The sequence below is a fragment of the Pempheris klunzingeri genome, chromosome 15, assembly GCF_042242105.1.
Source record: "Pempheris klunzingeri isolate RE-2024b chromosome 15, fPemKlu1.hap1, whole genome shotgun sequence".
In the NCBI taxonomy this organism is placed as follows: Eukaryota; Metazoa; Chordata; class Actinopteri; order Acropomatiformes; family Pempheridae; genus Pempheris; species Pempheris klunzingeri.
The window spans coordinates 5045173-5061687 of NC_092026.1; the positions used below are offsets into that span (position 1 = coordinate 5045173).

Genomic DNA, 16515 nt, shown 5'->3' on the forward strand with positions numbered 1-16515 from the left:
GCCTGCAGCGTTAACAACACAGCCCTGGCTGGGAAATATCGTGGCCAGACGTGATTTTAGGGACAGCAGCGAGCGGAATTAGTAGCCGAAGGAGCCCACACATGTAGGACGACTAAATTATGGTACGAAACAACACCGAGTGTACCAAAGTCTGACACGGGAACAATGCTGAGGTAATCCGGAGGAGGTTAGGAGCACCCTGGACCGCCGGTTGGCCGAAATAAAACACCACCATCATCATTGTCGAGTAAAAGACAGCGTAGCAACCACATATAACCATTTACGGCTGATTTGGATAACTGTGGACGTTACCTTTTCTGTTCCTCAGAGTCCCGGGGTCAGAAACAACACCAGTTCTTAGTTTAAATAGCGGATTGGTCGATACATCGACCGTGTTGTGCCTCCTCTCCAAGCCATCGTGGTTAAATCCGTGGAAGTACCCCCGGCTCTGCGAGCACAGGGCGACCGAGACTCACTGCTGCGTTTCCCCCTCCTGTCTCACCGGCTCTGCTTCGCGTCAAGACTGGCACACATCAAAAAGCACCCCCTCCATCAACAACATCACCATCTTCATCACCATCATCATCATCATCAGCGGCGGCGGGTCTCTAGTCTACAGCAACCCAGTTTCTCAGCCACAGTCACATGAGGCTCCTCTGAATTATGATGCCCCCTCCTGTCCTAGCAGAGCTACAGTGAAAGCACCTTTTCATCTGCTTCTTCACGTGGTGCTCCTCTCTGCACGTCAGCTGTTATCATCTCACTGGAGCTGGCTTTGCTTTTTGCACTTATAGCAGACACACCGACCCCCACCCAGCTGTCACAGCCCGTGCTCAGCAGCAATAATAGGCATGCAATAATGTACAGAGCCGGCCGACCCACACTGTAATGGTATGTGCTTGCTCAGCACCATTTTTGATTGACTGTATAGGTGAGAGGCATGTTTTCATCCCATGGCCATGGCTGAATTTGCTGAGATCCCAAAACCTGAAAGTAGCCTGTAGGTATTCATTTGCAGTGGACTGAAGCCCATTTTGTATGCCTTACTGTGGAGTATTTTCTCCAGACAGTCCTTCCCAGACTATGGTCAGTATTTATCTAAATCAGTGGCAGACCTTTAATAGACCACCATCCAGCCCTCCATCAGTGACTGTCTTTGGTGGTGTCTGCACTGGAGTTTGGAGAGCTTTTCCAGGAATGTTTAGCTCTACTTATCCCTTAGAGGGCTACAAATAATCATTACTTGCACAAGCGTAAGCCCCTTTGCCCCTTTGATTACTTCTGATACCTTCTAGGATGCTAATGTCCCTACCCACAAACCATAAGTACTCACCGAGCAGTTTGTCACAAGCTGTTTTGTGTATTGTATCCAAGCAGGCGGTTCCTACCGTCATCGTGAAGTCAGAGAAGCCTGGTGATCAGCTGAACACTGACTGCACTGTCATAAAACCCCTCACAAAACCTACACAGGAATTTATGAGAGAAAAAAGAACTAAGATGAACCAGCGGTTCTTGTTAAAAGTTTCTCATGCAAAGGCAAAAGGTTCCAAGTGGGAGGAGTTCGAACGCTCCTGCCATTCACTTCCTCTATAAATGAAGTTGAAGAGAATTTTGTGGGTATAAAAGTTTGGACTGTAAGAATACTTGGGGGAAGTACAACTGGCCCAAGCTCCATGTCCATGTTGGAAAAGCACCACATTATAAAGGTCATTTTCAGTGAGAGCTCATCATTCATACTAGAAAACCACTTACAAACCAAAGTCAGGCATGCATCCACACACACACACACAGTCATAGAGAAAGCAAAAATCCTATATTTGCAGCCGCTGTCAGGCTTGTCGTAGCACAATTTCTGCTCCCTCAGTAAGAGAGACAACAGTTGAATGTTCTTTGGGGATAAAATATATACACCATAAGTGGTTTTATCTCTAGTTTTCTGTTCTCAAAGAGACCTGCCTCATTCATTTAGGAGTCTTGTCCCAGTGCTGCACAAGTTTGAACAGGTCTGCCACCACTAATATCATTCAATGGTTGATCAAGGAGATCAACCATTAAGGTAGCCTTCTGAAATGAATCACCACACATGAAATATTGCAGTTATCATCTCACAGCCAGTGCATGAATCTACAGTTAAGCTCAAATTAGATTCAAATTCAGGTGTTTAAGGCAGCCGTCACTACTAGCTGTCAGTCTCATCGTAACCAGTAAGAGGAGCAGGTTGAAGAGGTGATCACAGATTCACACATGAACGTGAACCGACTCTTATGTTCATCAGACTTCTAAGAATAGGAGCGCTGAAATGAATAATTGAGTGACTTACTCTCTGCTGATATGCTGAGTAAACACTGGCTCTGCAGACCTTGTGTGTCATCCTCAGTGCCGGTGGGGCCTTTCCTCTATCGTGTAGCTGCTCACAGCAGATTGTTGTATGGCAGCAGATCCATAGTCCTGTCCTTTGCACCCACTCGGGTTACTCTGTTAATTCAGTTTTCCTCTCGGATCTTGCATCTTACTTGTGTCCTGACATTCACAAGGCCTCCTATCCTCCTCCTATAAGCAGTTGTTGGGCTGAGAGCCAAGATGGGAGAGAGAGAGGTGGTGGTGGTGGTGTTCGGGGGGGCACTCTTCCGTTTTTGCCTCGCAAAGAGCATGGCAGAGTAGCACACCGATCTATTAATATTAAATCAAGCAGGAAATACAATCTGCTCACCCACTGTTCTCCATCTGGGGTCAGGAGATTAGCAGGAGCCAGGAGAATAAAATACATGTACAAGCAAGCACTGAGATACGCACATACACAAGCCCACTGAAGTGTCCAAGGATCACAGCCTTTTTTTTTTTTTTTTTTTTGAGCTGGCATGGGACTCCTGGTGGGTTGGCAGCAGTTCGTGGCCTTTGGCACATGGATCATTAGTTTGTATCTCACTTACAAGAGGGACTTGATCACTGGCCACAGAAAACAATGCAAAGAGCAGACATTTTCCATCCTCTAACCATGTCTGGGAAGTGTACCGTTATTTGTTTGTCTGCCACTAAAGAGCTACGTTCCTGAGGGGGAAAACTTCTGTTCGCTTTATGTATCCACAGATTGTGATGCACTCGCCTCACTGTACGTTGCAAATCTAGTCGCCAAGATGAAGCCACATTTGAATTAATTTGATCCTTGGTGGTTTGAAACGTGACTCAGTCATTTTACGATCGTGTTGTTCCTGCTTTTCCTCCGTCATGCCCCATTCCTCTAATGCTCTAATTGTTTGCGGACTGGCAGCGGTGTACCAGAGCGGTGTGAGCAACAGCTCTGTCATGATAGCAAAAACACATGCTCCAACGAAAAATGAAATCTTTCATCCAGTGTAGATTGTGGAATCGGTGCCACTAGCAGCGATAGCATCAGATCCATCACTAGTATTAGCATTTCATCTTCTTTGAGTGTAGTCAGACAGTGTCCACTGTGCACTAACTCCCACTTAAGCCCACTCCAGGAGCTTAAAGGTACTCAGATCAGTGGATGATGGAAACAGTGAAATGATGTTTAGGAGAATATAATGCCTTTCATGTGCTTGTACTCTTTTCAGTCTGCTCAGACGCCTCCCTGAGGGTTATTTCTGACCTTTAGGCTTTAACAATACTGTATAATTTACTCGTGAGGGATGATACCAGGAGGTAACAGCTGTACAAAAGCTCAACATCAGGAAAGAAGCTCATCAGAAATTGTGAAGCGCATGATAGAAGCTGTGCCCATTCCAACCTCTACCATCAGCAAAGCCTGAGTAATGAATCCCTCTTTAAAGGAACGTAATCTGGATGCTTGTCTTTCACTACTGTGGCTACAGCGCATCGTCTAACGTATCGTGCAAAAGAAAAGCTCTAGTTTTGGACCACACCATTCAGGAGGGTATTTCTGTTACGGGTACAGTACGTCAAAAATAAAGCTTAAAGTATCCTGACTACTGAACAGAATACTAACTTTAAGCAGACTTCGCCATGTCCCATCTCTCTGAGAGATATTCCTACACGAGTACAGCCAGACTTTACTGTGGCAAAATAAATAATTGATTGTTGTATCAGATGAATCATAGATGAAGGATCCGCTCAGTGGCGTGGCTTTTGCTCTAGCCGCCAGGCAGCAGGAAATAAATAAGTGCTAATGGGATACAGACAGATCCCATACATGCAGGGGCACAGTGGAGTGGCTGTATCTGACTGAACACACCAAACCCTTTGAGCTTAATTGCCAAATTCCATTTTAGTGTTACAATAATTCAGGTTCAGACCTCTCAGAGAAAAAAACCAAAACATTGTTCACTTATTATGAACTCTGTGATCATCAACAAGTCGGACTGAATGTAACTGCAAACTGAGCTCATTTAGACACAGAAATAGTTGATGCTGCTTTAAATGATAGTTTGGAAATATGTTTATTGGCTTTCTTGCAAAGAGTTAAACAGAAAGATTGATATCAGCATCATGTATGTTTGCTGAATAGGGAAGCCAGAGCCAGGCTAGCTTAGCAGCCTGCTAGCTTAAGGGGTAGAGGCAGGAAGAAAAGGGCTAGCCTGCCTCTTTAAAATGTAAAAGCGCTTTAGTTTATCAGTATTGTTCCAGTACACCCCGGCCCCCCGCCCGTATAACTACGGCTTAGTCAGTGGGCTGTAGAGGTGGTGGGCACATTTTATTACCTATTTTTTTGTCTAATCTTGATGATAAGCTAAGCTAACCAGCAGCTGGCTCCAGCTTCACATTCAGCATGCACATGTGAGAGTAACAACAGGAAGAGCCAATGGAATGAAAGAGCAACATTATAATATAGCACAGTAGGAGGAGTTGGTAGGGGAAACGTTTCTGGCATCACTGCTTGTACAATTATTTCAGCGGTACAGAGTGAGTCTGCAGTAAAATACACCCAAGGCAGTAAAACACCACAGCGTGCGTGTCCCGGATACACATCCTGGACTGATGATACACATCCTTTAAAATAACCAAAGGCACCTTCAAATGGAAGTCAAGGGGATGAGCCTGTGAGATGATGAAAATGGTGACCTTTCCAGTCAAGAGTTTCGAAACCTGGCAAAGATCTCATTCAGATTCTTCCCTCTTGCTGTTTACCTTGTACATACTGTAGTTAATCTGTTGCGTCACATTCAAACACTTGCGCTCTTTCTCTCTCCTGTCTCGTGCATGAAAGCAAAGGTCAGCAATGAATCGACTACTGAACTGTGATTTAGGTCTCTGCATTGTTTATACATACTTAATCCTTCATGGGAAGATTTTTTGACATTTTGGGAAATCGACTTGATTGTTTTCTTGCAGAGAGGTGCTTTTAATTAATACCACACACATGTCTGAACATTAAATTCCAAGGGATGATTAGCTTAGCTTAGCATACAGACTGGGAGCATGTGGAAACAGCTTGCCTGGCTCTGTTCAGATCTGCTCAGATATAAATATAGCTCAAATAAATAACAGCTTATATTCTGTTTGTTTCATCTGTGCATAAACAAAACTGTAGGAATGACAACTTGTGTTTTCTGTGACTTACTGTATGTGCTGTAGCTGTCTCTGGACTCAGCTAAGGTAATTGCTTGCTGGCTCCAGCTCAATACGTGAAAGTGGTCCTCACATCAAAGTCTTGGCAAGAAACCAAATAAGCGTATTTCCCCAAAGGCCTGCCTGTTTCTTTAATGATAATAGTTAATATTACATCCAAAGCTGTACAATGATCATTCAAATTCTTAATTCCCCCCTCGCCAAAACTCCTGCAGAAAGAAGAAGTTACGTTTTATTTGATTAAAGTTTGTGATTATGAATAAGCTGTGAAATATATACATGGTTTTCTAATGGACTATCCTGCTTACAGAGTCACTTTCTACCTTCCTGGAGTGCACCAGGGAGCTTATTTTAAGCCCCACCAGGCCAAGGTCATGGATTCATCCTTGGCCCACAAATAATTCCTGTTTTTGTTTCAAGCCTCTGTCTATCTCATGCAGATACTGTATCGTAGCAGACAGATTATATGGAAAAAACATTCCCACGCAAACAGCGAAACAAACATTACGTCTCTATTATGGAAATTATTTTTAGATGATATAATGTGCACCATTTGGGCTTTTAACATTTGCTCCCCCGTCTCATTGTAATCATATCTGACAGTCTAAGGTCCTATCGGCATATGATCAGCTGAGCGGTCCCTCTAGGCTTTTAGGTTCCTTCCATTTGCTTTTCAGGCTAATGAAATAAGTCTCTCTGGTTTATGACCTTAAATTTCTCCAAAGGTAGAAACAGACATTACCTTTTCAGCTGTCAAGACCTCAATCCAGAGTATTAGCATCAAACCACTGAGTGACAGAATAAATGAGCCAACACTCACATAGAACAGTAATTCCAAAAGAGAGAGGAAACATGAAAGACACGGTTTGATTTGGTCACTGTCCTTTTAGCGCTCTCTGCAAACATTAGTTAATCAATAACCGGGAGGATTTCTATAGCATTGGTTCCATAGACACCCCCATTCAAACATAAGCAGAGCAGTACAGTTTTGCACAACATTTGTTAAACAATGGCAAGATGGTTAGTAGAATCTGTTTGGCCTGTTACACTTTAAAAGGAAGGCAAACAATTAAAACACATCACATAAAGAAATGTTATCTGGCTGAAATTTGGACCTTTGCACCAGAGGCTAGTAAGCTTGCTGCAAGCTTGTTTAAATCAGCTTACCTTTGTATAACTACTAAAATAAATTGTGAAAGTGAAATAACTATTATATAAGAGGATGTGAAATGCTCTATGTGAGTCCTGGGTGTTTTGTTGTGTGACCTGTAATCTGAGCTGTGAATACCTTTTCTCAAAAGTCAAACTCTTCAAAAATATATGACTGCACTGCATATATGACTCAAACATTTTCACCGCTCATATTACCACATAAAACTGAGCCCGAGGCAGACAAGGAGTATTGTTTGTTATGGCACAACTTCAGACATTTGCAAAATGGTGACTATTTTTCCTCCCATTCAAAATCCACACAGCATATCAGCAAGCAGAAGGTTTGTGTCAGACCACATTTTAACCATAGTAGGTTTCTACCGCAATTTAGAGTGTACATGTGTAAGTGTGATCAAACCACTGTGATCTTCAAAATTTGGCATTTTTTGCACTTAATTTATGGTAGGAGCTGTGTCACATGGTATCTTTGCAGCCATGCCATGCTGGTGGCTCTGGAAAGATTGCGTGCTTGCAGACACAAGATAGCTCAGACAGTTATGGGCTTGATCCATCATGTGATAAAGCAGAGCCTTGGGGAAACCTATGGGCTTAGCTTGCTGCAGCCTGCTGCTTAATGAGGTGGCAACAACAGGAAGTCCCATTAAAGTGAAACAGAAATAGTTCTGTACATGATCTCAATAGCAGCACATTATATATTGTGTAGAAAGTGGGGTGTAAATGTGGCGTTGGTCAGAGAGTCAAGTTTACCAAGTCAAATTCCTTGTTTGTCTGTTCAAACTTGGTCAATAAAGTTGCTTTGATTTGATTTGATCTGATCTTTCTAACAGGCAAGATACGTATGATCATTTATTCATTAGCTTCGCAGACAGTGAGCACTGAGGGCCAAAGAAAAAATACTGTGCTGTGATAAAGCTAGACATTTTGAAATATGTACTACAGCACAACAAATGGTATCACAAACAACAACCTCAAAAGAGCTGTGAGCTACTGTTTGTGTATTGGCAGCTACCTGGCACAAAACTGTCATCAGCCAGTCTTCTGTCAATGCGTTAATCTACTTATCAACTCACGCTTTCACACGTTCGCACATCTAGACTCTCTGTCTCTGTAACACAAATACTCATGCACGCTCTCTCTCTGTCTCATCCGCATGTGTGTGTGTGCGTGCACGTACTCGATTTTTTTTTTTTGCGTTGTGGGCTGCTCTGCAGGACTGCAGGGGCATCTACACATATGCCACAAAGGGCTTGCAAGTAGGAGGAAGTGGAAAAGCAGCAGGCAGGTTGTGACAAGTACTGTGCATGCACTGCGCGTACACAGATAAAAGACAAGTGATTAGCCTGTGCTGTCAGGTTCAGGTCTCTGCCAGCAGCCATTCAGCACTGCACGTCAGGTCTGATTTCATATATTCTACCAGATTTCTGACTTGAGTTGGAATTCACTAAGACATCTGCCAGTCTTCTCAGTACAGCAGCTGTCTTTACAAAACCTGTGTACAGTTTTGTGCTTGGGAAATAAATCACTTTGTAGTCTGATACACTAAAACATAAGATTTTTTTTTGCTGTTGTTTGTTCCTGTGAAAATGTCAAAAGAGAAGTGAGGCAACATGAGCTCAGCTTTTCTGAAACACTTCAATTATGCAAGACTGCAATAAGTGAGGGAATAAATTAGATTTTCTCCCCGTTTGCTGACCTTTTAATGCCATTTGCTTTGCTGATTTTTGATCAGAATCACCCATTAATGCAGCCTTAATGCAATTTGAGCCGGACAAAAAGCAAACATTATCAGTTGAGGAAGGGAGGAAGAAAGTGAATCACTCATGAGTTTGCTTATGAAGGCTGACAGTAATCCCTGTTTGCACTGCCCTGCAGTTCATCTGTGGGTTCAGGGTGTGGGCAATGGAACATGACAGTGGTCTCGTAGCCCTGAATCAGGCTCAGCTGTCAACAGCCTAAAATCGAGAGGTGTGAAGCACTGCATCACGGACCCCGTTAATGGACAAGTGGCTTATGTGTGACGTTCCCCTCGTGAGGGAAAGTCCACTAACTCTGATGCCGTAATGATTGATGTGACTGCACATAGCTTTCAGACTCACAGAACATCCAAAATAGACTTCAAGAGAAAGAAGGACAATGATTTGTTCACCAGGGAACGTAGGGAAATAAAATTCATACAAAAAGGGAAGTCAGTGACACTGGGAAATACTTATTTAACAGTATTTAACAGTAAGGTGCCAGTTCTGAGTAACACATTTGGCTATTGTTAATCAAACAGTCCGTAAATGCCTTGAAACCAACCAAAGCATTTACAGACTGTTTGCTACTCCACAGTTGTGGCTGCTGTTTGATGCAACCCTTAATGCGGTTTTTAGATATAACACATCTCACCTTTAAACTAGTTTCACTGAGGAAGGGCAGTGTTTCCTGTTTTTGCAAGCAGCATACCCCATGACAGTGTCAAAATAAGCCTTATCTGATCTTGGTTAAGGACACATGGTATCTTCACTCAGCAGTGGCACAAGTTGGCACCCCTGTCAGAATTTATTTTGTCAAATGTGATATCGCACAAACCGGTGGGAGGACTTTAATTAAACCTGAAGGTGTCAAGTACATTTGTGTCGTCAAGAGGGCTTAATCTCACTCACATAGGTTGATGTTTGTATGGTCATTATGGGAAGCTGATACAAACCCACACACACCATATGTGACAGCATCTTCCTGCCCACACACATCCTGCACGTTTCAGATAAATATCACGTACAGAAATTTAACGTAGTAAACCACAGAGAAACGCTGTGAAATGTTATCATATTAGTGGAGTAGGAATAATATACTGTGGACAGAAAAACAGACAAAGGAAGGCAAAACTCTTGATGAAGGCTTGAAATTAGCATAAATGATGTCACAAGTAATTCCTCTGTTAAGGTCACTGTACACAGAGGTATGCAGGAAGACTTTTCAATGTGAGGATGAATAAAAGTTTATAAAGGAAGTTCCAGGGAAGACACTCGATAGCTGACATGAATTAAAATGGTACCTCACTCAAATGTGAACGAGTGGGTGGAGGTAATGGCTCTAACCTTGTGCAGCAGGGCTTTTAATGAACATGGCGCAGTCATATCTTCGCTGAGAGGCTGCTCTCAATAATGAGCCAAATCTCTCTTGTGATGGATGTAACTACCCCAAACCAATAGATAAAAGCTACTAATTCCATCGTTTGTCTTGTATCCAAGTGAGGAGAGCATCTCTTCACTGTACAAAAGAGGACGCGGCGTGTTGGGCACGTTGAGTTCATTGAAGAACACAAGGATGCTTCATGTGCAATTAGTCACCAGTGCAACCAGTCAAAGGAGCGATGTGTAAGATAAAGCAAGAGTTTTGGTTTAAAGAACTGAAAAACCACAATCTGTAGAAATATCAGTATTGACAGTATAACAGAAATGAAACGTACTGTATATACTGAAGTCAGTATGCTAACCAGCTAGCCCCGGCCCGGTCTTTCACATGATACCACTTTGAACCTGCAGAGATGACAGTGAGTCACTGCAGCGTCTAGTCCGCCCTCAGCTCAGTGTGAGGCAAAGATGATGCAGCGCTGCCCCAGCTAAAAGCTAACACCAGATCTGTCGTGCAGCTAATGACACAAACCGCACTGACAGACATTTCTAGTGCAGTGGCAGGAACTCTTTCAAACGTCACATTATTGTTTCGGTTTGGACTGAGACCAGCTAACTTTAAAACAAACAGCATCCAGCCAGACCAAACAGTGCAGTGAGCGGCCTTACAGCCACCAGTGAGACCAAATGGGCTCTGTGTAACACTTGGTGCTGAAGACCACATTATCATCACCATCCTGTTGCTGCTGCTAACGTTCCCCCATCAAAAATAAATGCACTACACAATTATTCCCTTACACATGTATATAAATAACAGTATTTATTTTTCTATTATTTCTCATTTGATCCTCTTTCATTACCTGTTCATACAGTATGTTCTATGTGTGTGTAGCGTGAAGGGACTGCAACTTTAATTTTGTTGGCCCGCCTTGTGTTGTAAAATGGCAAATAAATTAACTTTGAAACTTGAATGAGATGAGACGATAAATGTTTCAGGATATTGCCGGGTTTATTAGGTGCGGAGGAGGACCCTATTGTTTTGAAGCAGGAGTCCAATTTCTACATGTTGCACCTTTAAATATACAGTAATTGTTGCCTCAGTCTTACATGATGTCCCAGTGAGATGATAATTAAACACATTAGGTTCATGAGAGACATCCCACAATGACAAACGTTTACAGTAGATCTACCTGAACCTGTTTCACTATCTAATGCAATAAAACTTAAGCACACACATATTTATGATGTGTGCAAAAGGGAATAAATATTGTATTTATTAATGTAAGAGGTTACTATATAGAGATGATGTAGATGGATGTGACAGTGTGTTCATGTATATAATATACAGTATATGCAGGGTGCTTAGGTTTATATTGACAATGATGACATGTTCATGTTAAGAAAAATAGCTCTGGTTGGTTCTTTACATGTTCTCTCTTTAGACCTGTATCTACCTGAGTGTGCTGAGGGAGTCTTTATGGCAATGTGGTGGATTTTTTCACGTTATTCTAAGTGCATCAAGCAAGTTGATGTGGTTATGTGGCACGGAGGGATTTGGGGTGATGTATTGTGCTACTGTTAGTCTGAAATGGCAGTTGCTCTGGATATTGCTTTATTGTCCTAGAGCATAAAATGCAAAAGCACATCATGTACTTTACATCTTTTCACCGTTGCAGCTTTAAAAAAAAATGCACTGAGTTGGTAGTGACATGTCATTTTAGGCCATTTAGCATTTACAAGCATTATATGAACAAGTATCCATAACAGATAATAAATCCACAACAGTTATTTATGTCTGTTTGATGCGTAAGTGTAAGTAAACAGTTTTTTACTTTTGAAACTTGGTTTTGCTATTTTCACTACTGCTGATTTAGTGAAACAAGCTCAGTAAATTAGTGGTTAACACCATCATCTGAAAATCAGACATCAATAGCACAAAGTAACCTGAGCTCTGTCACTTGACCACCATGTGACTGGTCTGAGGCGGCTGCAGACAATAACACCCTACTAACAGAGCGACCTGAGGGAGCCACAGCTGCTGGGTCACAGAGAGGGGTGAAAGATGGTGTGAGAGTTTAGATATGGCGGCGTGCTGAGAGATAGAGCGCTGGTGGGAAAACAATAAGCGAGCCATTTGCCTGCATGTTCCTGCTCTCTTTCCATGCCGGAATAAAATGACTTGAACAAAATGACTTTTGCGTCAATGTTAATGCACGAGTTAACTGATCTTTGGGCCACGTTGTGACAGCGGGGATAAGCTGTAAACACAACGCTGACCCATTGCCGATATGGTGAATATGTTAACAAACAGCTGCCTAATTACACATCCAGCAGTTACAAATTAAAACCAGCATCCATTTAGAGTTTTGTTGTTGGCCACCTGATGAATTCATGTCCAATATTCACTCTACTTTTAGCTTTATTTTTGGTCTCCACCAACTCCTGAGTTAAATATCCGGCTTCTTAACAGCAAAGTGCATCACTCAGTTCTTCATTATCTAGTTGCTCGGTCTGTCTGCTCGGCGCTGAGCAGGTAACATACAACAGGTTTATCCAAGAGTTTGTTCCGAAAACAGCTGCCTGCAAACAATGAATTAAAGCAGTTAAATAAAAAAAAAAGAGCTGAAAGACATCATCCCACTCCAATGTGCTGATGGGAACGGCAGAGACAGGTGACAGCTCTCTGTGGGCTCATCACCACGAGGAACACCTTTCACATAACACATAGTAATTCAATCCATTGTTATTGTAAAAATATAGACAGAGAATCAAGGACTAGACAGTGCCGATGACCTGCCACAGATGGCGAGAGAACAAATATGGAAAGTAAACAGGGAAAGATCTGGTGCAAACAGAAAACTCTGGGCATCTCACACTACAAAATTCACACTCTTTATGCACACGTTAGTAATTATTAAGTTACTTGGATTTCTCACAACTTCAAAAATAGTACAGAAAAGATTTAAAAAAAAAAAAAAAAAAATGTTTCTGAATACTTACGTCTGAGATGCCTCCTTTTTTCTTTTGTTTGCGGTACGGTTTGTATTTCTATGATAAATGAACACACTGTCATCTGACCTGAGCTTCCTTACAAATTGAACAGGCTGCACAGAGGAAACTGGCACAACTCTCAGATGAATTCACATGACCCCGGCGCGTTCAGCCATGACACGCCCTTCTCTATTAGCCCACATAAAAATTGCTTTGTTCTTTGGGATGATCCACTTCAGCGCATCAGATTCGTTGAGTGGTACTTATAGACACAGCAGTTCTTTCATTTAATCTTAGCTCCGAGGGACTCATCGAATACTGGTGACAGAAAATAATGGCGCGGCAACAAGGCTCATTAAATATTTCAGCATTTAAGGTTGACTCATGGATTTCTGTTTTGTGTCTCAAATGAGAAATCCATCACACTGTCTGGGAAACAGCTTCAAACTAAAAAGAAGCATGAACACAGTATGCTGGAACGCTGAAGGCTTTTTGGTGAATGTTGCACGTCAAATGAGACATCAGCGCTGTCACTGAAATCATTTCTCTCAGTAAATCCTCATTTCAGATGGAAAGTTCTGACTGAACGGAGCTTATTTTGACAACAGAATTGTACAGAATGTCAAATCCCCACCCTCCGTGTGTTCAGACAGCTCCTGCGCCTTGACACAAAACAGCTATTACTTTGCCATAAAAAATGCTCAACAAAAAAAGGTGCAGCCCTAAAGTATGCACGAACAAATAGACGAATAGGCTACTGTAGGAGGAATAATACAAAAATACAATGTCGCACAGTACAGGTAAAAATGTATCTTTTGACTAAAAGGTTCATGCACACGTTCAGTTCCTTGCAGACAGGTGCGTGGGAGAAAATGTCCAAGAGCAAGAGGAGAGAAAGCTCCCGCACACAGGACAGTGTGTGCAGCCAACCCACAAGCTCCAAAGAGGTGATTATGTTCAGGTGTATCACTGAAAGCAGTATCAACATACAGTATTTCTACACTGGGCAGTGAATTGCTGCTTGCAACATTTGTTCTATTGCTGAATGTTTTTGCTTCAGCATCTATTTTTATCATCTTCAAGTTACTTTTTATGGCATTTGCAACTGTGCCCGTGGTGCCACTGCCAAACTCCACACCTGGCAGAGCCCCAGGGTGCAAAGGTCAACCAAACAGTTCAAACTGCCACCATTACCCATCAGTCTCCAGGAGTTATGATCTGGTGTAGACGTGAAGGATGGGTTAGGGTTAGGGTTAGGGTTAGGAAAAGGGCACAGAGCCAGCAGTGACGCTCGGAAAAGCGTCTGCTGCAGGTGGTTTACTGACAGTCTTTGTGTGTGTGTGTGTGTGTGTGTGTGTGTGTGAGCATGACCCACTTCTCCCACAGCATAGGTTAGTGCCTTCCTGCCACCTGTCTGTGTAAATAAGGGCTCATTTCTCTGCCTTCACTTGTCGGAGCCTGACCTGACTCCTCTCAGGTTCACTTCATGACACAAAATGTGGATACGGCACCAATCCAGTTACAGCTGATTCAATCCTCCACACTACAGAAGCTCATTTCTGCCCAAAGAGAAGACCAAAAGAAAATTATATTATATTATATTATATAATACAAATTTATATAGCAACACTAGATGAGTCTAAATTATAGATAAGTAAAGATTAGAGATAAGTTAGCATTTCTGAATAAAAATGATTAGATAATAAGTGAAGTCTATTCTAGTAAGTTTTTTTGACTTAATACAATGATACTAGCCTTAGTTTGTTAACAACCTCACAATGTTAATGCTAATGTTTGTGTGTCCACCACCGTAGTTTAGTGTTGTGAACATGCTAACATTTGCTAATTAGCACTAAACTAAACTCAGAGTGCAGCTGAGGCTGCTGGGAATCAGTTTTATACGTATTTGGTCAGAAAGGACAAATTAAAAATTGAACCTGATGGTGGCACAAATTGAAAGGTCAGATGTTCACCCTGATGATTAATCTGTAGCAAATTGAGACGTGCCATTATCCGTAGAGCCATGTGGCTAATAGTTAAGTCAAAAACTGAGTCACATATTATTTGACTTAATATTTCATAATTTTGACTCTATCTCTTAATTTTCATAGGATTATTGATGTGACCATTTTTATTTCTACCAATCATCAGTTAATTTATTTCAGTTTTCCTGATTGTAATGAATGTCCTCAGCAGACAGCACATTGTACACATAGTGGTACTTCCTCAAGTGAGAGAACAAATACTGCCAGAGAATATCTGGAAAAATATGCAGGTTTTGTCTGAATACAAATTAGAGCTAAGCAGGAAACCAAGGACCAACTAAGACTTAGCTTAACACAATATTTACCATGAGCAAATCCAAGAGTGACACAAAGAGAACAGAGCCACGATATGCCAACCAACGAAGGCTTGAAACCTGAGCAGGGGAATACCAGTGTTTCTCTTCCTCGTCGTACGTTCTGTGGTAGCAGCAGGGGCAAAAGTACAGTGAAGACGGCAGGATGTGTGTTGTTATTTCTCAGTACCAGCCCACAGGTGAATGAATGCGAGTGAAATGTCACTCGTGGGGGTTTTCTTTAAATAGAAGCTGAGGCAGCCCAAACATTCCCCGCAGCTACTTCACCGAAAGCTCAGATATATTTTCAAACAGTTGTTCACATCCTCTGGGCACACAAAGCCCAAACTCAGTCCAAACATGCTGCGCCCATGGGTAACCTTAATCACACCTGTTCGTGTGTGTGTGTGTGTGTGTGTGTGTGTGTGTGTGTGAGGAAAGAGAAAACAAGTCCTCTTTCAGGCAGCCTGTAGACACGAATAGACTAAATATGTAAGCATACTGTACACCAGTTCTAGTCAAAGGCGGGGGGGGTTGCATTATCACATTTTCAACTGGTTTGAATTTTGCAACCCGCTCTCCCGCCTGAGTAAGAAAAACACACGTATGCAAATCTCTATTTATCTCTGTTTTTAGATATGCACATAAACCTTCACCTAGACCAACAAGTAACACCACTTTCCACATCCTAACATATTATTTAACATTTGTAATAAGTATATTAACACTTAATAACCAGTTAAGAACATATTATAATGTAGTTGTAAGCAGCATTTAAGAACATTTATAACTGAAGCATCTGAAAGAAATAGTGATCAACACGACTGTAACGTGTGTTGTCATGTTTCATACAGTGTAAATATGCATTTTAGATCTATTCATTAATTCCATTCATGTATTTACAACTTTGCAAAAGAGAAAGAAAGACTTTGAAGCTCAATATGTCGTCATGCGTTGTTTATCATTAAAGCTACCTTAGGCCTGTTCAGTTATCAGTTATTAGTTAATTAACTGTTTACAGAATTCACAATTGTTGATAAAAACAAACACTTTTTGAATATCAGCTTACAATTACTTTACAGTGTGAAGAACCAGTTGTGAGCCCATAAACCATGTTACACGTGTGTGCTCTGCTATTCACTTACATCACATTCCCTCAGGCTGTTCAGTACATCTGTCACGTCCACGTTAAAGAAAGGTTCGCTGTGCTTTACTGCTTTAAACATGTTACATGTATACGTACTGTACAGCTGGTAAAGGCCCATTAAAGATGACTGCGGGGCGTCCTGGAGCAGGACGGACAGAAATATTGTTTCTGATTTCATTGATTGTGTTCTGGGTTCAGTCGGA

At 41.9% G+C, this 16515-nt stretch overlaps 1 protein-coding gene across 5 annotated transcripts in view; it reads right to left on the reverse strand.

Moving 5' to 3' along the window:
• The window catches only part of st3gal3b (ST3 beta-galactoside alpha-2,3-sialyltransferase 3b), a 48075-nt gene extending 35121 nt beyond the window's left edge, over positions 1-12954 (reverse strand). For 3 of the 5 annotated variants that reach the window (XM_070844431.1, XM_070844430.1, XM_070844427.1), the window contains exon 1: positions 12837-12954. The gene's annotated coding sequence lies outside the window, so the exon portion shown is untranslated. Of the gene's footprint in view, positions 1-312; positions 448-6289; positions 6369-12836 lie in introns of those variants that run through there. The other 2 variants (XM_070844429.1, XM_070844428.1) reach the window with 2 other exon arrangements.
• Positions 12955-16515: the final 3561 nt, after the last annotated feature.